Consider the following 20,676-nt stretch of genomic DNA (forward strand, 5'->3'; position numbering starts at 1 on the left):
GCAAGATCAGAGGCCACTGTCCAGAGAATGCAATGAAGACTTAGAATGGATTAGTTAGCAAGTATCTGACAAGTAAGCGCACATGGAGTCTGGGTGAAGAGATAAGACAGAATGTGGGGAACCGATCAGGCAGCAATGCAATCCATCAGTTTGGATCCTCTCATTCTCAAAATCTTTTCCATCTTCCTCAGGGCATCTGGGTTCTGCTTCCAGCTCTTTCCTTTGGCAGCCTACATCTTGTCTCTGGACCTCAATTTTTCCATCTGTTAAATAAGGGCAGGCATGGTGCTCAAGTTCCATGTAAAATCTTTCTGGCTGTAACTTGCCAGGATTCTGTACTCCCCAATTCAGCTCAGATTCTCCCATGACTTACTAGAGGTGAGTCAGGTCCACAGGAAGCTGCAGTAACTTGCTCAGACCACTGAGGGGAGAAGGAGCGTTCTGCATGATTCCTGTTTAACTTCGGTACTGACCCCCTGGTGGCCTGGAGGTTAACTGCAATTCCTGACTTGCTTCTTGTGTCTTCCTGGGGTTCTCAGCTCCTGAGGATCATCTGATGTAAAAACATGTGTGCGTATTTACTCATCAATTAGCATTTGAGTCTCTCCTCTGGACTGGGCTCCTTCTTACTGAGTGCTGGGGACCCCATCTCTGCCCTTGGAAGAGCTCACAGTCCAGTGGTGGAGTGGTGGTGGAAATGCATGGAGACAACCCCAAAGCACCATGCGCTGTGACTAGGGTATGTATGTCCTGTGGGAGTACAAAGGCACCTTCCTGGTAAGTCTTTGTGGAAGGAGGGGTGTCTGAGCCAAATTATGAGGGATGAGGCAGACTTTGGCGAAGGATGGGGGTGGGGGGAGGAGGAGTGGGGGTGGGCTGTGCTCCCAGTAGAAGGAACTGCACAAGGGAAGGTCCAATTATAGGAGAAAGAGTGAGTCACAGGTAGAGAATGGGGTGGTGCTGTGGACTGGAGGCCAGACTGTGAGTGTGAGCTACAGGCGAGGTGAGCAGGAACAAGCATTCTTTTGCTCAAAAGCATTTATTGACTATCTACTGAACGCCAGGTTGAATTGTAAAAGGCCTTGAATGACATTTCCCAATCCCAAATGTCCCTTCCTGGCCCCTGACCTGTGTGCCCACAACATTTATGATAAGAATTTGTTTCTAAATTTAGTTAATTATGTTTGGCTTCCTCTGTCTCCCCTTGGGGATAGATAGCTGCGCTAGAGGGAGTTGGGACAGGAAACTGGCCTCGAGACTGGGACCAGCATGGGGACAGTGCAGACAAGGCCAGGTGAGATAACAAAGGTGGGAGCCAAGGTCACACCCTGGCCAGCTGGCCTCTCCACCTAGCCTTCTCTCTTTCCTTGGCTGCCCATGTCTCCCTAAGGGCACGAGATCCAGGAACCTCACTCTGCTCAGAGCTGCCCTCTTCATCAGTCTCCGAGGTCGGTCCCACATCTGGACATGTTTGTTCCTGAGGCAACAGTGTTTAGAGGTTTGGAGCCAGGGCTATTCTCAGGAGTGCATGGGGTGGAGAGCAGGGGTTGGCTGAGTGCAGAGGCTGGAGGAGCTGGAGGGCAGAGAGGACCCTTGGGGCAAGAACTTTGTGAAAGAAAGTCCTAGAAGAGGAGGGAGGTGGTGTCTCAGCCAGGAGGCAGCCCCAGAAGTGCAGGGACCGGACTCTGGGAGAAGCAGCCCTGCTGCTGCTGCTGCTGCTGCTGCTAAGTCGCTTCAGTCGTGTCCGACTCTGTGCGACCCCATAGACGGCAGCCCACCAGGCTCCCCCGTCCCTGGGATTCTCCAGGCAAGAATACTGGAGTGGGTTGCCATTTCCTTCTCCAATGCATGAAAGTGAAAAGTGAAAGTGAAGTCGCTCAGTCGTGTCCGACTCTTAGCGACCCCATGGACTGCAGCCCACCAGGCTCCTCCCTCCATGGGATTTTCCAGGTGAGAGTACTAGAGTGGGGTGCCATTGCCTTCTCCAAGAAGCAGCCCTGGTAGAAGGGAAACAGGAGGGAGTCCTCATTAATGGCAAGATTCCAGTGGGCTGGGAGCTTTGCTCACATTCTCTCATAAGATGTTCCAGTTACCTTGTGAGGGAGGGTCATGTCCGCATAGCGGGGTTGGATTTCACAGTAGTGGCATAAGCACAGAGAGGTTAAGCAAGTTGCCTGAGGTCACACAGTCAGAAAGTGGTGCCACTGGGATCAGAACTCAGTCTGTCTGGGTCCTGGATCGCTTCCTTTGGTGGTGCACACTGTGACTCTGCATTTCTTCTTTCCTCTTTCTGCCTCCCTCCTTTCCTAGATTCAGTGAGTCTCATCCCTCCCTATCTTCCCCTGCTGTTCTCCTGTCCGGAACACCATCTCTTTTGTTCATGTACCTTATCTGGTGATATTCTCATAGTTTTTAGGTCTGGTTCTTTTGTCCTTTGTAAAAGTTCCTTGATACTTCCAGATAGATTTTTATTTTTTAATTCATTTTATTTTTGCCTCACCATGTGGCTTGTGAGATCTTAGTTCCCTGACCAGGGAACTAACCTGGGCCACCGCAGAGAAAGTGCTGAGTCCTAACCATTGGACTGCCAGGGAATTCCTAGATTTAATCATATTTTATCCACCTATCTACCATTCATCCATCCCTTTATCTCTTCACTTGTTCCAGAAGGATTTATGGCCTTCTGGATAGAGTCACTGGCTGCCTCCACTTGTGATTCCACAGCACTTTATCAAACAGGTGAGCACCACCGTACTTGACTGCATATATTTGGTCACACATCTGTCAGTCCACCAGCCTAGGAGCTCCCTGGGGCCAAGGGTGGTCTGACTCTGCTCTTAGCATTGCCCAGCAGACTCTGCTTCCTGTCCACCTCACCCTGACTCTTCTTTTGCACAAAGGCTTTCTCAAATTTGTTCTGTTCCTCAAAGCGAGAACGATGTCTGGAGTGACTTTGGGTTGAAATGGAGAGTTTTTGTTGATGTTTTTCTGATGTCAAGAGAGATTCTTTCAAAGCACTGCTGTGAGATGGGAGAACTGAATGGGAGGTGCTACTGAGAAGTGGTTTCCTTTGCTTTTTCACAGAACCATGGGATGATGCTAGAACTGTAGAGAATTTTGGATATTTTAGGGACCCTACACTTGCCCTAGCAGCCTGGGTTGGGCAAATCTTTGCTCAGAAGTGGGGGAGGCCTGGTGGCTCTGTGAGTCCCTGGGGGCTCAAGGCGGGATGCTGGGGTATGAGCCAGTTCTGGATGGCGATGGACTGAACATTAGTCAGTTTTTTCTCGGTTATGTTGTGGTAACAGACACACCATAACAGGCCCCAAATAGGGGCTTTACAATAACAAGTTTACTTTTCGCCTACATTATATTTTGTCTGTGGTGGCTGTGGGTTGACTGTGGCTCTGCTGCATGCATCCTCTTTATCCCAGGATCCTTGCAAAGGAGCTGTGACATACTCAGGACAGAGAGCAAAAAGAGAAAGGGCTGAGCCACACACTAGCTCTTCACTCATGTCTCAGGACAATGGCTGAGTGCAGTGAAAACTCTTCCTGCAGGAGGTGCTGGAAGCTGCTTGGCATTGGGTAGGTACATAGAAGCCTCTTACAGGGAAAGGGGAGTGAATAATCAGGACCAATAACACAATCCATCAGAGCAGAACCATCTTGGGGACTCAAGCCAGATCCCATCCAGAGAGCTTTCTCATTTCAGAGTCCAATTCTAAAAGTCACCTCCTCTAAGAAGCCCTCTGGGATTGACCCTCTGAGTCAGGATTGGTGCTTTTCCTCTGTGCCCCCATGCCATTTTGTGTTTCTCATTCCACACCAGTCACTTTGTGCGTGATGTCTATTAATGTGTATGAACCTCCAGGCAGCAGTGGATGCTGGAACTGGCTCTTGAAAATTGATGGCATGCATCTCTTCCCAGCTCCGTGGTCAGAGGCATCATGTGAGCAACTTGAAGTTGGCCAGGTTAGAGTATTAACATCACAGAAAGTAGCAAGTGCTACAAGTAAGAACTATTTTCCTTCTGCAGAGGTAGCTAGACACTGGCCATTGGCCATTGTCCTGGAGCATAGACAGAGTGAGGGCCAGGTGTGCCGTGCTCACCTCTACCTTCTGACAGTGTCTGGCGGGGCATCAGCTGTTCCGCAAATGATGACTGACAGCCTGAGCGAGTGGAGGAATGAGGGGGCGCGCGTTTGAGTAGTGAGACAGAGCAGTGAGTGAATGCAGGCCTGTCTGCACTGGAGTTCTTGTCTGTGTCTCTCTGCTCTTGGATCTCCTTCTCTTCTCAGTGCTCATTGCCCCAGGGAAGGTATGCGACAGGCAGAACACCAAAGCCTGCAAACCTTCCTGGTCTTTGTTCTCCAAGTCCCTGGGTCGGGAAGATCCCCTGGGGAAGGAAATGGCACCCCACTCCAGTATTCTTGTCTGGAGAATCCCATGGACGGAGGAGCCTGGTGGGCTACAGTCCATGGGGTCGCAAAGAGTTGGACACGACTGAGCGACTTAACTAACAGAAGAAGTAAAGGAATCAACTGAATGTCTTGAAGAAAGATAAAGAGAAGTCGAGGAGAAGTGCAGCCCGGCCTGTATGTCGTAAATGACTTTGCTGGGAGGTGATAAGAGTCTCAAGAGGAAGGGCTGTGGGGTGCAGCCAGGACACAGTGCCGTGCAGGGGGTAGAGGGTGGCCAGACATGCAGGGTCACGTCAGGGGGCTCAGATGCAATCAGTGTGGGCCAGTGCCCTGTCCTCACCCCACACCTTGATACCATGTAAGATCCCCCAAATGCAGAATGACCCCAGAAACGTGGGATAAGAAATTAAGTCATAGGAAACAAAGAAAGTGGCATCTCTTGCCCTCTTACTCCCATACTCATTCCCAAGATTGAGACCTGAGGGTTATACTTGCTGCTCATGAATGCTGTAGATCAGAGGTTGGCAAGCATTTTGTTTTAGAGGACCATATAGGAAATAATCTCAGCTCTGCGGGCCCCACAGTCTCCATCACAGCTGTTTAACTCTGCCCTTGCAGCGAGAACACAGCTACAGGCACATATAAATGAACAATGTGGCTGTGTTCCAGTAAAACTTCATTTGTGGATGCAAATTTGAATTTCATATAATTCTCATGTTTCTTAAAATATTCTTCTTCTGATATTTTTTCCCCAACCGTTTAAAAATGTAAAAGACAGGGGACTTCCCTGGCAGTCCAGTGGTTAAGACCTCGTCTTCCCATGCAGGGGTTGCAGGGTCGATCCCTGGTCAGGGAGTTAATACCCCACATGATGTACAGGTGAAAAATAAAAACATTGGGGAAAAAAAAAGCAATATTGTAGCTAATTCAATAAAGACTTTAAAAGTGGTCCACATCCAAAAAGATCTTGAGAAAGAAAAATGTAAAAGTCCATGTTCATTCATAGGTGGTGCCTGGATTTGGCCTGTGAACCATAGTGGGCTCTGATCCAGACTGACTAAGTGCTGTGAGGGGTCAGTTGTCCATCACAAGTCAGTAGGGTGGACACACCTGGGCAGAGGGGGTGGAAAGAGGGGGTGTTTGGAGGTCACAGCATGAACCTGTTTGGAGGCAGGACACCCCGTCTTCTCTTTCTCTCCACCCTACCTCCCCTCAGCCCTGCTCTGGGTCATTCTACAGCCTTCCGTGGCGCCTGCCTACAAGAAGCTGGGCCCTCCTTGGGCGGGTGGCCTGACAGCTGGACTCAGCAAGGCGGGCGGGCCGGCCATGTTCAGTCTCTGGGAAATGAGTGTGGACACGGCTTGGGCCCCGTGGGGCGGCCCACCCTGATCTACCCAGATCAGGTTCCCGGCGGCGTCTGAGCACTGTAAACACAGCGGCTGGACAGGCCACCTCTCCAGAGGCCCACTGAAGGCGGCCCTGCCCAGGAGGAAAGGATTGGGGCTGACAATTTGACATAAACCACTGGGTAGTGTCCGGCGGCTGGGGAAGCTGGGCGACCCCCTCCCCAATGCTCCCACGCTCACTCTAGTGGCAGCTGCTCCCAATTACCGCCTCCTGTGGAGCAAGGGGTCTGTAGAATGGGGTGGCCCTTGAGAGATCCCCCTAGCTACCCCTCCTGGCAGAGGTAAGGAAACTGAGGCCCACAGACACTTGCTTAAGGCCAGGCAGTCATTGACAGACAGGCTAGAAACTTGGTCCTCCCAAGACAGGGCTCTGGATCCCTCCCAGGGTGATCTAGAGAAGAAAAAAAGTCTCTTGAGGGGCACCTGGGACCCTGTCCCTTAGCTTTCAGCTGCCCCCTGGTGGGGAGGGTGGTTTCCTTTGGACCCATCCAGAACACTGGAGTAAGAGTCGGGGACCTGACCATCACGCCCAGCACTGACCCTAGAGGTTTAGAGTGCTCATTTCCAGCTGAGGAAACAGCCTTGGAGTGGTGAAGTGACTTGCCCAAGGTCACCCATCTAGTCAAAGGGAGAGCTGTGATTTGAACGCGGGCTGTCAGATTTCTAAGTCTGTGCTCTTTGTCGAGATGCCTTGCTCCAGCCTCAGCCCTGGACTTGTGGGGCCATGCAGGCGGGTCTCTGCCTCTGGGGATGCTGTGGGTGGTCTTCAAGGGCTCTCCAAACTCGGGATGCTGAGTTTGCTTTCCATCTGAGGATACCTCTGCAGTGGCTGAGCCGGTGAACCAGATGCCCTTAAACAGACCCCCACCCCTCTCCTGGTCCCTCTGACATTGTGGGAATCTCATGCCTTGGGCCCCAATCTCCCGCCCAGGACCAGGTGGACTCAAACAGGGCGGGTCTTAGTTCCCTTTCCTGTCCTGCCCCAGGTCCAGCAACTGCTATGGTCCCTCAGTCAGACACAGTCAAAGCAGACACATGGGCAAGTATACTCCATCCATTGACACCCAGAGGGGAGTGTATGTGGGAAGCACAGGTGATGGGCACCTACTGTGTGTCAGGCTGGTAAATGCTTAACCCATGCCATCTCTCATGCATCTTGTAGCTGGGCGGCTGTTCCCATGGAATCCATCCCCGGTAGATGGAGGCAAGAGCATGCTGACCTGAGTGTGCAATCACGTGCATGGAGACACAGGCAAGTGTCAACGCTCCTGACCGCTAGACGTGCACACCAGCTCTTGGGTCCAGGTATGAGGATGCACAGCACCACGTGTGTTCTCCCTCATACCTGTCCGCAGGCAACTCTGGCAGGCATGGCTCCACTCAGACCTGGGAGTCACAGTCTTCTCTGGGGCCCCTCACCATCTTGTTCTTGACATGTTTCAAAGTTCTATTCAGAGTTAGTTCTGAGGGCGAGGGGGCTGGGAGCCCTGAGAGTGGAAAAACAGGCGATTGGGAAAATTCCTGTCATTTTTGAGCTCTGTCCAAAAACACCCGTGGGAGCCACAGTAGAGTCTGCCGACATCCAGCCTTGGGTGGGCCCAGTGCCCCAGGGCAGGCCTCCTGCCTCCCCCAGCCCAGCCCAACCTGTTTGCTGACACCAAGCCTACCAGACTCTAGTTGCCTCCCCTCCATCAAGGGTTCCTGCTGGAGAGCCCTGTGCATGCCCAGTTCATTCCTCCTTGGACCTTGTCTCCCTATCCATGCACGCCCTCCTGTAGGCTGACAGTAACAGCAAGTGACTCCTAGTGCCAGCTGACTATGCGTTTTATTTTTATAACAAACCTATACACTATGAACTATGGCTATGTCCATTTTATCAACAAAAAATACCGGAAGCACAGAGAGGTTAGGCGGTCAAGCAGCTGGCCGTTAGTCACACAGCCAGGAAGTGGAAGAGCTGGGCTCCACATCCCAGTAAGCTGGCTCCAGCATTAGCATCTTGTTCACTCTACTCCATGGTGCTGCCTTTTCAGACGCAAGGTAGGTTCACCTGGAGAAGTGCCAGGACCTCAGAACCTCAGGGAGGACCAGAAGGAGAGGACTCACACCTCTTGTGGGCTCACTGTGTGCCAGGCCCCGTGCTGGGAGTGCCCACTGGCCTCCCTGCCCCCAGACTCCCCCTACAAGCCGTCCTGGACACAGCAGTTGGAGGCTCGCTCTTAAAGCCCAGGTGGGCCCGGCTGGCCCAGCCGCTCTGGACGCTGTGGTCTCCTTCAGGGTCCCGGGCTCCCCATTACAAGTTTCCATGGGCAGGGCTGTGAGTGAGAAGGCAGTGCTGACAGTGAGTCCTCTCAGGTCCTTCAGCAGCGTAGCAGCAGCCTCAGGAGCAGGCGCATCTTTGTCTCCGACCCTGCCTGCCTGCCCTCCCGCCTGCCATCCACATGGTGGAAACGCCAAGGAACAAGGGCCTTCCTGTCTTTCTCTCGATCCCCCTTTTCTAAAAATAAGCTGGAACCTTCCCTTCATCTGCCCCCAATTTTCTCCTGCTTGACCCCCATGACCCTACACCCTCAGAAGAGGCCACATGTGTGCCCACTGCTGGACAGATGGGCCAACCCTGCAGTGCAGATGGTGGGAGCGGGGAGCCCGCCCTGGCCTCTGCCCCAGTCCAGCTAGCCCCTCCAGCTATGCCCAGAACAAAGCACTGAGCCAGCCCCTGATCTGCAGGGCGGGGTGAGGGAGACCTTGTTTATAACAGGAAGTTCCACCAGGGTTTTATGAGCTGTCATGATAATAATAATCATCACCCACATTTGTATACACTAAGCACTTTCACATCTGTTATCTCCTTTAGTGCGTGCGGCGAGTCCTTGAGATTGGTATTATTGTTAATACTTAGGTGGAACAGATGAAGAGACCAGAGAGGCTAACTGACTTCCCTAAGGAGGCACAGCTGGGAAAGAGCAGGACCAGGATTCAAGTCAAGATCCTCAGATTTGAAACTCTGCCCCTTGACACTGTCCCTCGTGCTTGCTGACATCTGTACCAGGAAGCGGCTTTGGTGCTTTGTGCCCAAGGATCTTCACACTTTTCTTTTAGCTGTCACTTATGAGGGTCTTTGTGTGTGCTGGCCATTGTGTTCGGAACTCCACCACAACTAGGGAGGAAGGAATTATGGAACCTCATTCTGAGGAGGAGGAGGAGGATGAGAATCAGAGACGTAACTCAGCTTGCCAAGGCCATTCTGCAGTAAGAGCTGGCATCAGAGTTAGGATTGAAGGCTGCCTGACCCCGAAGTTTTTCTTCTGCAAAATAGTTCACAGTAGCTGGTACCATGTCTTTCATTTTAATTAATTAATTCAATAGAACATCTTCCAGGTATCTGCTCTATGCTAAGCCTAGGGACACAAGGGTGAACACAAGACACACAGGTCCTACCCTCATTGGCCTCGCGATCTAGTGGGAGATGGACGTGAAAACGGCAATTATGGCGCAGGGTGATAAACCATTATTAGCCATAATAGCTAGCTTTGCACAGTGTTTATAGCTCACTGAGGGCCCCAAATGGAAATCTGGTCATTTCCATGTCTGCTAAAAATGGCCTGAAGGCTTCCCTGCTGCAGTAGCATCACATCTGAGCCTCCTGGCCTGGGATTCAAGGCTCCTGTGATGGGGTGGAACCCACCTCCACACCCCGGTCCCTGGCGAGCCCCCTGCCCCACTTTGCGTTCCAGCACCAGCAACTGCTAGAAGTTCCTCCCACACGAGGGTGTTTCTCACCTCCACGGCTTTGTCACTCAGAATCTCTGCATTCTTCCCCACTCCCAACCTTCTCCTGGTTAACTCCTATCCTGCAAAACTCAGCTCAGATGGTACCGCCTCCTCAGGCTGGGTGGAAGGGAGTTTCTTGTTATTGGAGATGTCTGAGCCAAGGATGGAAGATCAGGGCAGGGAGGCAAATCACTTAACCTCTTTGGGCCTCAGTTTTCTTTTCTGGAAAATGGGTCCAAGAATAAGCCCAACTATAGGAGGATAAAGGCCTTGTTAGAGGGGGAAGCACAGCAGCCTGTGAGGGCTAAGAGAAGGGATAAAAACAGCCTGTGGGGTCAGAAAAGCCTCCTGGAGGACTCAAACAAGGGGAAGACTCAGATGGGGATATTTTTATTTGTAGTGAATGCGCACATGGTGTGTTTTTATGCAGAGTGCTGCTCCAGGCCCTTCCTGTGTGTAACGCCATTGAATCCTTGTGATGGCAATATGAGGTGGGCACTGTCATTATCCCCATTTTACACGTTAAGAAATTGAGGCACTGGGAGATTAGGCAAAATGTTTGGGGTCAGCCAGCTAAGAAGGGGCAAAGCCTGAATTCTAACCCAAGGACATGGCTTCAGGGTTCACTCTCAAATCGCCTTGTCATTACAAGGAGAGCAATAGGAGTGGAGGGTAGGGTCCGCTTCAACTCTGGGGCTAGCATCGCTGTACTTGGTAACGCAGAGGAGCGTGAGTGTCTCTGTCCTCCAGGAAACAGGCATGCCCTCCAGCCCCTCACAGGCCAGGGAACTCTTGCTTTGACTCCACTCACCCCAGGGAAGGGAAGGCCTCTCAGTAAGGTGTTCGCCCAGGTGCCTCCTGCTCTGCCTGGGTAATGAAGCTTCGTCTAGGGGGCAGTGGCTGGGCTGGCACCGCCTCCTGGTGATAACTGCCCAACACAGGCAGAAGAAACATTTTTCTCCTCATTTCACAGGTGAAGAAACTGAGGCCCAGCGAGACAGGAAAGGATGGGGCAGTCTCTAAAAAGGCAACTCGAAGCTGAGATTCTGGACTCGGAGGCCAGAGGATCTCCTTAGCCACAGTGGTACCCTTCATCACCATTTCCGGGGCACTGCTACGTGGTGTGCATCAGATGGGAAAACTTCTGTCAGCCATCTAGTGCTAGACCTGCCCATGACACCTGCTCAGTCCCTGGACATTCCCCTTCCTTCCCTCAGGAAATGAGAGAATGAGTGAATGATTGTAGAAGTCACCTAGAAACTGGCAGGAGGTGGGGGAAGCTTTCTTGCTGCTGTGAACTCTTCTGGCTTCTGCCCCACTTGCTGACTTGGGCAGCTAGAGCTGGTGGCAGCTGCTTAGCTCTGCCCACTCTCCTTGCTGCCTCGGAGCTCAGAGCCCAGCATGCTTATTCTTATTCATCTCACACTCCATCCCCCTCCCCTCAACCTCTGGGCTCACGCTGATGTGGGCAGCCGGGAGTCAGTGGGGATTGTTCTTCTGATCTGACTGAAGACCTCTTCTTCAGTTCTGGCTGGAAGCTAGGGGGCAATGCTCAATCTGTGCAGAGCCGTGAAAAAGCTGACTCCCCATCCCCGTCCTCCCATTTGTAGGGGCTTTTCCTACTTCCACATCACTTTTCCTACCTGTGACCTAGGAATACTTTCACAGCCCATTTTATCAGAGAAAAAGGCCAAGGAAAAGGAAATGATTTGGTCAAGATCACAGGCCATAACTCAGGATCTTTACCGCAAAATCATGATGGTTCCCTGTCCTTCTCCCTTCCCCTCCTCTCTCTTCCTTTCCTTTCTTCTTAACACAAACATTAATATTGAGGAGGAAGGGAAATAGGAGAAGAGAATAGGTGGGCATGATGGAGTGGAAAGAGTACTGGACAGCAGTCAGGGGCCTTTAATTCTGGTCCTGGATTTGCCGCTAATTTACTGTGTCACCTTGAATAAGTCGCTTTCCCTCTCTCAGCCTGAGGTGTTTATATTAATCATCTGCGGCAATGTCACTTCCATCCTTATCCTTGGGAGAGTTGTTGCAAGCATAGATTCAATGAAGCAATATTTTGTTCTCACGTCTGCTCACCCACCTGACTAACCAACATCCATCCATCCATCTATCTTTCCTTCCACTCACTTATCCACTTATCCATCCATCCGCTCCCCCATTTACCACCCATCCACCCATCCATTCATCCTTTGTGTCCCTACTGTGTGCCATGTACAATAAGAGAAAGACCATGCTCTTTATGGCCTGGCGCAACTGCCATCTCCTCCAGGTGATTTCCCACCTGTGGAAACTGACTGCCCATCCCTATTTCGTCCTGGACAGTGTCTGTCTGTTTTGTCACAGTGAGTCGTTAAGCAGACAGGGAGGCCTGCTCCAGAGTCACCAGACCTGGCTGAGTGGGCTGGCCCATTCTTTCCTGGTTCTGGCCTGCTGCAGCAGTCCCCAGTGCCGCTCTGAGTCAAGCATCCCCTCAGTGCCTGCAACGTGTCACTGGTACCTGTGAGCTCCGCCCCTGCCCCCCACCCTTCAACCAGCCTCTCTGTACCCAGGGTGGGTTCCTGCAGGGAAAGTGGGCTTGCTGGGTGGGCTGTCAGCAGAGGTGGTCTCACTTTCCCCACTCCCTCCTTAAGAGTCTCTCCCAACTGTCAGCCACATTGGAAGAATTAGGGGCCTCTGGCAGAGGGAGGTGGCTGGTCCCCATGGTGGGGACGGTACATAAGTCCAGACACATTGGCACTGTGTGTGCGCCGGCTGTGGGCAGTGAGCTCTATCCATGTGGACACTGTCTCACGAACTGTGTGCAGGGCCTGCCCAGAAAGTCTTTCTCCCTGATTGGCCCTATGATTTTTTTGGACCAGAGAAGAGCCTCCAGTATTTTTTTATTTTTGCATTTGTTGTAGATTCTGCTCATCACGTGTGGAAGGCTCTCCTCTGGGATCTCATTCTTGGGTCTCGGGTTGATGATTCTCTGTGTGACTTTGCAGGAGCCCTTTCCTCTTTGGGTTTCCATTTGCTTGTGGGGTTGCTGTGGTTCTAAAAGCCATTGAGTGGACTGCCTGGGACTCAGATCTTCATGTTTATGAGGGTCTGCTGTGTACCTGATCCTGTGGGGCTGTGGGATTAAGTGGGGCCCATGGTTCTTGCCCTTATTGAACAGGGTCAGTGAGTAACGCCGGATGGGGTCTCCTATGCCTACAGGAGTGATCTGGGCAGCTGGGACCTGGGGAATGGGCACAGCCTGAGTCCCTAAGGACTGCACTGCCAGGGATGGGGGCTCCAGACAAGGACAAGACAAGGGCCGGTGCTGAGGGCAACCGTGATCATGTTGAGGCCCCTCTGCCTGCAAAACTCCAGGAACAGACTTGCTGTCTCCCTCCCGTTTTGTGATAACTAAACAAGACGTCTGCCCCTCTCTTTATATCATTAAGAAGTAATAGTAACGAAAAATGTCCAGCATGCCAGGTCCTTGCTATGTCCTATGCAAAGCCTTTTACACACGTGTTGTTGTTGAAACCTCACAACCAACTATTATTGGTGGTTATGAGAACCACCAAAGAAATCCTATTATTATCTATAATATAGAGAGGAGGGGATGGACTGCGTGGGGTGGAGGCCCTGGCTTGAGGTCTTAGAGCTAGAAGTGGCCAAACAGGGATTTGATCCTGTGTCCGTGGGGCTGTGTTAGTTTCTTGGCACCAGGCCACTTCCTGGGGGAAGCAGGAAGAGCAGAACCGGTTTGTCTCAGCTCAGCTCAGGCAGGAAGCAATCCGATGGGCCTTGTGGGGCCTGGGAGAACCTGGGCCAGGACATCAGGCATGCCCACACCTCTCTCGGGTTCTCAGTCGGCTTCTCTGTCCAGTAGGCTGATTTCTAGTGCTTCCTGGGAGGCGTGGAAGGGCTCTGAGGCATCTAGAGTCTGGCCCACGAGAGAGTGAGGCAGGCAGTTGTGGGTCCAGCCCATCAGGAGAGGCAGGACCGCTCCAGTCTGGGCGGGGCCTGCATCCTTTGGTGGCATCAGGGCATCCAGCGTTCACCTCACAAAGCGCCAGGCCCGGAACTGGCGACATATGGATTTGATTGTTTGGGAAATCTGCTTGGGGGGCCTGGGGTAGGGGAGCAGGGGTGGAACAGCTGATCGGCCTAAAAATAGCATAGCCTGGAATGCTGAGGGGCTTGAGGGTGCCCCATTCCAAATCTGGAAGTGGCCCAGAGTGTTCTTGGTCGCTGGCACCCTACGTGGGTGGCTCGTCAGCACTGCGGCAGCAAGCACTGGGGAAGGGAGACCAGAGGTCGGTCCTGGCGTGGCCTCTCGCTGGCTGAGCAACCTGGGCAGAGAAACCCCTACTGCGCCTCCACTTTGGCCGCCTGATAACCCCTGCCTGGCCACCTGGCAAGCTGGTTGGGAGGGTGGATTTGGACACATGTAAGACGGTCGAGTGTTGTATATGTGTCCGCTCTCTCTGTGAAAGGGGAGGGAACCCTGGGGGAGGGCTGATTTCACAATAGTCTCTGGGTGTTGACAAGTCTAAGCTCTCTCTGATGAGGTTCACAGCCTTCCCATGGCTCCCAGCCTCTTCTCATAGATGTTCCTTGTTGCTTCTTCATGGAAAATGCTTCCTTTGAATGAGCTAAAATTGGGAACATTCCAACCATCAAATGAGCTGTGTTGATAGGAGGTGAGCTTTCTGTCATGGGAGGTATTCAAGACAAAGCCAGACAACACCTGGCAGGGAAATCATCTATGACTTGGACTAGATGCTGCTGAACTCCCTCTGAGCCTCAGAGTCCAGCCATTTGTCCACAGGGGCTACACTCCACCCTCAGCCGCAGAAGTGCCTTGTCCAGATCCGAGGCAGACACTCTACCCCTGGCCCTTCTGCACTGTGTCACGCTAAACTCAGCACCCTCACTAACTCCACTGCTCAGCGTCCAGTCCTTGCCATGCCTGAGCCTCCTTATCTGGGCATGTTCTAGTTCTCTGGTCGTGTTATCCCTAGGGCCTCAGCTTCCCCTTTTGCAAAATGGAGATGCTGACGTTTGGCACTTCTGCTTTGCAGGGCTGAGCAGGAACAAGATGACATCAATTCACAGGTGCCTCAGATATCACACAATCCGATTTCCTCTCAGGGAGTCTCCTCGTCTCTAGAGGACAGGCCGGGGCCTTGGGAGAAGGGACTGCTTGAGGTCCCGGGTGAGACAGCCCTTGAATCTGGTTTTCTTGGGGTCTAGCACTGTCCTTGGAGCTCACTCGAGCATGAACGGGTCTGATGTCACCGTTACGAACCGGAGTTTGAGTTTTGCCACTTGCTGGCTATGAGGCTTGGGGTAAACGACCCCCCTCTGTGCTTTAGTTTCCTGTCAGTATACTATCATGACACCTTACACAGTTGCTGAGGGGATTGGATGTGATCACATCGGGAAGGAGGCCAGACTCTAAGGCAGGGGCTGTGGGAGGCAGCGCTGGGAGTTCCCGAGTGCTCAGACACGGGAGTAGAGGAGGGTGGGGAGTCAGCAAGGCTTCTTGGACGGAGAGGGAACAAAGTCTTCAGCAGTCCTCCTTGTCTATTTCCTACTCATCCCACAGGTCTAAGCTCAAAGGGGCCTCTTCTAGAAGTCCTCCTTGAGCCATGAGCAGAGCTGGCGCCCAGGCTCCCTTGCACTTTGTGGTTCCAGTTGACAGCTTCTTGACATTGTGTGGGAGACCAACGAACTTGGATTGGAATGCCTTATCAGCCGAATGAGCTTGAGCCTTGTTTTCTCAGCTGTGAAATGGGCACTGACAGTCAGCCTCACAGACGTGCTGTGCACATGAAGTGTTTGGTTTAACACTGAGGATGTGCTTTTGCAAAAAGATGATGATGGTGGCCTTTGTTCATTTATTAATTCACTCATTCATGTGCTCAAAAGCCTTGGATACATCCTTCTCTGAGCCCCAGCTGGGCATTAGAGACACAGCAGTTGCTCAAATAGTCCCTGACTCCTGGCGGCTCAGCATCTAGGTGAACAACCTGCCCACTCACCATTCTAAACCTAGTACAGCGATAGTTGCAGCAGGTCTTCTAAGACCCAGAAGAAACACAGGAGGAGCCTGCCTCCCCTGCAGGCTGCTAGCAGGAGTCAGGGAAAGCTTCACATGGAAGGAAACACTTGAGCTGAGATTGAAGGATGAGTTGAATTTGGTCAGGTAGGCAAGCTGGGGAAAGGCTGCCCAGGTCTAGCGCACAGCATATGCAGCAACCCACAGGTGGGAGAGGTGATGGGGACCCCTAGGCAGACTGTGGTATCCAGAGCATCACGTGAAACCCTGGGCCCAAGATGGAACCAAAGTCTTGGGACCATCTCCTCACTCAGTCGTCCATAGTCATGACCCTCAGGAGGGGCAGGTTTTGACTGATGATGCTGATGCTGAAGAGGACAGCATCTTCATCACTGATGAAGTGACTGATCATTAATGAAGTGACAGTGATTGATGTGGCTGGCACTTGTCCAGGGCTGGCACACACTCCCTCAGGTCAGGGTCTACAGGCACTGGGGATGACGCTCAAGGCTCCAGGTAGGCGGGAAGAAGCTCTGCCAGCAGTGACGCCCCCTCCCCGCATTCCAGCCTGGAAAAGCCCCGAGTTTGCTGAGTTCCCCACCGTGGGGCTGTATCCACCTCTGTGTCCCCTGTGCCTAGCGCAAGGTGGCCCCAAGCGTGTATTCACAGGCGTCAAAGAATCACATCCCTGCATGGCCATTCAGATGGAGACTGCGAGGTCACAGCGAGACAAAGGGTCTCCTGCTGGCCTGCACCTACTGGCCTTCTCCGTTCCATCCACTCGATCAGTCCTGTTCTCCTCCAGTCTGATGCTCGGAGTCCTTCCTGGGAAAAGCCTGGACAGGCTGGGCTGGCAGTCACTCTGCCCTCCCCAGGATCTGAGCCCTGCCCCCGGGCACCGCCCATGGGCAGGCGGCAACCTTCCGAGGACTCCTCGAAGCCATCCTGTCTTCTTGACGAAAGGCATCTGGGGCCCGCCAGCCCCTCCTCCACCCAGGCGGGAAACACAATACGCCGATAATGATCTAATATTTATACAACGCCTTTCTACCAGATGCATCCCAACAAAGTTTACAAGCTGTCCCCGCTGACGGCACAATGTATTCCAGATCCTCCCCCGGGCCCCTGCCCGCCCCCAGCCTCCCGCCCCGCTCATCCATGCGTCCCAAAGGCCAGCAGAGCCTTCTTCATCCACCTGAGGGATGGAGAATCCAGCTGGCTGGAGGGACCGCCACTCCCATACCCTCTCCGAGCACTGCCCTGCGGGGCGATGATCTGTGCTCATAACCGGGGGTGTGGAAATAAGCTGTCCAGAGGAAGGCAGGGCTACCCCAAGGGTTTTGAAGTTTGGCCAAAACTCACAGCACCCCGCAAGCCTCTCCCTAGCCCTCCACAGCCTCAGGCCCGCGGGAGGGACAGGGGAGGGCCTGGCTGCCCTGGCGAATGTGCCTCCTCAGTCACTTCCTCCGCGGTGGCCCCATGAATGAGGACTTGTGTTCATTCCCTCCCATAAATTGCCCCTGGTCACCAGGGCCATGTACTGTGTCAGAGTCCCTGACCACCGGCCTCGGACAAAACCTGCTTTGTGAAGTCCGGGTGGAAGACAAACAAATGATTATTACCTTCATGTACCCCCTCCCCCACCTTCTTTTCTTGGCCTGGAGTTAAGACCTTTTTTCTCTGTCAACAATCTTGACTTTGTTCCCTGAGAAGGAAACAGCTCCGGGAGGGACTTGCAGAGATACTGCTTGCAAGAAAACCGTTTGGGAGGGAGGGTGAAAAAAAGACAGAGGTTACAGGAAATGGCAGACATTTTTTGTTGAATTAAACCATTAGGAGTGACCCCCAAACCAGAGTGAGGCAGAGGGAACAACTGGATACATTTAGGTCAGGACAAGCAGCCAAGTGAGGAGCTGAAACCAATTACCATAAATGAATGTTTCTCTTTTATTCACGACCACCGTGCCTGTTCCCAGGATGCTCTTGGGCGTCTTATAAAAACAGATGAACTCTCTGGTTTTGTTCAGGGAGTTATTAGCTAATGCAACTGTTGGGCAATTTATCAAACATTAGCACATACTGCGATTAATGACCAAAAGAAGTCGTCACTGGCGGGTCCGAAGCCACTGGGGCTGCCCGGACTTCAGGGCTCAGCGAAGGGTCTTTTCCTTGGTGGGGCCATTTACTTAAGATGCTCATAACATCTTAAGAAGTAACAGTCATTCTCAAAACCTGGCCCTCCTGAGGGTCCTTGTGGCCATGACTCACTATGGACAATTGGATGAGGAGATGGTCCCTAGATTTTGGTTCCATTTTGGGCCCAGGGTTTCAGTCGATGCTCTGGACACCACAGTCTGCCTAGCAGTCCACATCACCTCTCCCACCTCTGGGCTGCAGCATATGCTGTGCCCTGGGTCTGGGCAACCTTCCCCCAGCTTGCCCCCCTGACCAAAGTCAACTCATCCTTCAACTCAAGTGCTTCTTTCTCGGTTGTGAAGCCTCTCCTGACTCCTGCTGGCAGTCTGGGGGTGTGGGTGGGGGCACCCCTTCTATGTGTCCTCTGGGTCTTAGAGGACCTATTGCAGCTTGCACTGCACTGGGTTTAGAATAGCGGGTGTGCAGCCTGTTCACCTAGATTCTGAGCTGCTAGGAGTCAGGGACTCCTTGATCCTCTGCTGTGTCTCTAGAGCCCAGCCGGAGCTCAGAGAAGGGTGTGTCCAGGGTTTGTGAACAAATGAATGAATGATTCCATGTATAGCAGTGCCCTCTGTGACTCATGTGGTCTTAGGCTGTCTCTCTGTCCACTGAAGGAACAAGATCATGAATCTCCCAGAGGTGGACTCTGGGAGAGTGCACAGTGGAGCGCAACTCCACTGTGGAGTTGCAGGAAGCTGGCTTCTAGCTGAGAGCCACATGGAGGATCACATGGGGAGGAGGAAGACCTGGGCTGTGGCCTGGTCTTTCTCTCTGCAGGCCTCAGTCTTCTCATCTGTGAAATGGGACAATTAACTCATCTCCGAAGCTTCTGGAAAGAAAAGCTCCAGAGGAATACATATCCTTGGAGGCATTCCCAATCCAAAAGGGGAGAGAAGGCAGCAAAGGGAATTGAAACTGCTGCCCTCCCACTTCCCCTGAATAACTCTGACTTGAGGAAAGAAATGTAACTTCTTTACAGACTTTTGGCTAAAAAGAACTTCTGTGTATGGCGTGGAGGGAAAGAGCTCATCTTCGGAATCAGAAGGAGCTGAGTCCAGTCCTGCTCAACTGTGTCTTTGCTGTGTGACCTAGGGCAATTCACATCATCTCTTGGAACCTTGGTTCTGAAAATGGGACAATAATGCTTGCCACCCTGGGGTGTGTCAGTGTCTGGCAAGTACTGAGTCTGGCCCCCGGCCCAGAGCACGGACTTCCTACATAGTAGCTTCTCTTATTGTCATTAATTCCATTAACAAATGCCATCAGCAGGAGAGAGGCGTGGAGGAGCAGACCTCAGCCTGTTGTCTTCTCTGGTTTTTTTCTTGCCGACAGAGTCTTAGAGTTGCAGAATTAACATTCTTCCTTTCTGCTAATTCCACTAAAATGTGTTTCCAACCTAGCAGCTACCCTGTCCCCGGCTGGCTGGGGCTGACATCTGCCAGAGAAGCAGACCACCTTCTCGGATTTTCCGTTTGCAGCTGGGAGGGCGGGCTGGCAGAGCAAATTACAAAGCAGGCTCCAGCTCCAGCTCCTGCTCGGGCGGGGCTGGCCCCTCGTGTGGTGGGCGAGGCCTTGCCAGCAGCTGGCTCAAGATGGGCCTGGAGCAGCAGGCGCCCACACGTCTGGGCGAACAGGAGTCCCCATGTGTCTGTGGGCCAAAAAGGAGAGCAGGGAAGGATGCGGGCAAGGTGCTGAGGGTCTTCCTGGCTGCAAGCAAGGATTCAGGAAGGAGTCCTCTCTCTGGGATTCATGCAGGTTGTTTTCCCTTTTCAGACTTAGTTTCCTAGATGGTGAAGGACAGGGAAGCCTGTTGTGCTGCAGTCCATGGGGTCGTAAAGAGTCGGACATAACCGAGTGACTGAACAACAACCTGTAAAGTGGGAAAAAATGGAGGTCCACCATCCCTTATCTGAGCTGCTTGGGTCCAGATCTGGTTTGGAGTTCAGAATTTTTCCGATTTTTAGAATGTGATGTTGTTTAATATTATACTTTATTAAACACCCCCAGCAGGGTAAGCGGAGCTGCTTATAAGCAACAGGTGATTTCTGGAGTGGAATGTGTGAATATTCATATTAAGTGGGAATAAAAAAGACCATAAATAGTATCATGTAGGTTCAGCTTGAGTTTTTTGACACCAAATGAATTTCTGCCGATTTATGGAAAAGCTCTTCTTTTTCAGAACTTCTTGGACTTCAGAGTTATGGATAAAAGACTTGCACCTGTCCTATTTTGTGGGCTAGAGTTGTAAAAACGGTGTGAGGTAGTGAAGGTAAGGCGGCTTGTGGATTTTCAGTAAGTGGGAGGTATTGGTTCTCCTGGACCAGTGATTCTCAGCGTTGGCTACATATTGGAACCACCTAGGAGAAGGAAATGGCAACCCACTCCAGTGTTCTCGCCTGGAGAATCCCAGGGACGGGGGAGCCTGGTGGGCTGCCGTCTACGGGGTCACACAGGGTCGGACACGACTGAAGCGACTTAGCAGCAGCAGCAGGAGGGGACTTTAAAACCACTGATACCCAGACCCCACCCCAGGCAGCTTTAAAGCCAAAGCTATGGGGCTGGAGCCCTGGCAGCTATGTTTCAGAATATACCTTTGGTGATTCCTTTTTGTCAACAGCTTTACTGAAATACAACTCATGCATCAAATAATTCGTTCATTTGCAGGATATCCTCCAGTGGTTTTTAGTATATTCGCAGAGTGATGTAACCATCGCCACAATTAATTTCAGAACATTTCATTACCTCACCCAACCCTTCAGTCCTAAAAACCACGAATCTACTTTCCAGACCTGTGTGTGAGGGTGTGAAAGCACTTCAGTTGTGTCTAT

The sequence above is a fragment of the Ovis aries genome, chromosome 1, assembly GCF_016772045.2.
Source record: "Ovis aries strain OAR_USU_Benz2616 breed Rambouillet chromosome 1, ARS-UI_Ramb_v3.0, whole genome shotgun sequence".
NCBI classification, from domain to species: Eukaryota; Metazoa; Chordata; class Mammalia; order Artiodactyla; family Bovidae; genus Ovis; species Ovis aries.